Raw genomic sequence first — 1,108 nt, forward strand, 5'->3', positions numbered from 1 at the left:
AAATTTAAAATTAAGCTAAAAAAATAATTGCTACTATTTGTGATTTTGATGAATTTTATAAATATTGGAATTTAAATCCGTTATAAAAGAAAAACTGTAACTTTATAGTTTCGATATATTTTAAATACAGTAAGACGTACAGCTTACGAGGATTCTCGTATTTTATTTTTATTTTTTATATAAAAACAAACTTTTTATCATACTTAAACCTAAAAACAGTCAAAATTTCAAGTATCTACAAATAGCACAAAAAGAACGTAATATTTTAAACATTTTGGCATGTCTAGTAAAAGGTAAAACCTAATATTCATATTTTGTAAAAATGTCTAGTTTACGGTAATTTATTTTTTATCATATAGGTATAAAAAAAAAAAGGTGGGTAAGTGGATGTCGCTCTGCTGTACAGTAGGTTAGAAGTGGGTCACTGTATAATGGACAGTATTAAATTTGAATTCAATGATACAATATCACTGTATAAGAAAAACGATTCTGAGCGGAGACGGTATATCAGTCTATGTATTAGACATATATATACTTATCTATGGTATTAAAAACAAATTGACCTATAATAGGTACCTATAATAAATTCCAAATAAATCATATCATAATATCTAAATTTTTAACTACAAAATTATTTTTCAAATTAAAATTTAATAAATTTTGTCAAAATTTGATCTTTAAATGCTTATAAAATAAATTGTGTATATGTATTTTTAATATTTTTCAACTGATATTGTAACAATATATCAGGAGCTTTGTATTAAATTTATACACTTTTTGGCCCAACAGATAAAACTTTATTGATATTTATAGAAAAAAAAACTAAAAAAATGTAAAACTGAAAATGTCCGTAAACAGCTCAAAAAGAGTCAAAATATTTTCAAAATTGTTGGTGTATAGGAAATGCTAATATAAACATTCAGTAAAATTTTCATGTATCTGCAGTTATTCGTTTTTGAATTACAGCAAAATAAGGAAATCGCTACATGAGAAATCGAGTGAATATCCAATGTTGTAAAAATTTGAATTTCAAACGATCATAAAAATTTAATTTGACTTTCTTATAGATATTTTTTGTTTGATAAAGGTAGATAATCTTATAAGGAAT

The sequence above is a fragment of the Acyrthosiphon pisum genome, chromosome A1, assembly GCF_005508785.2.
Source record: "Acyrthosiphon pisum isolate AL4f chromosome A1, pea_aphid_22Mar2018_4r6ur, whole genome shotgun sequence".
Taxonomy (NCBI): domain Eukaryota; kingdom Metazoa; phylum Arthropoda; class Insecta; order Hemiptera; family Aphididae; genus Acyrthosiphon; species Acyrthosiphon pisum.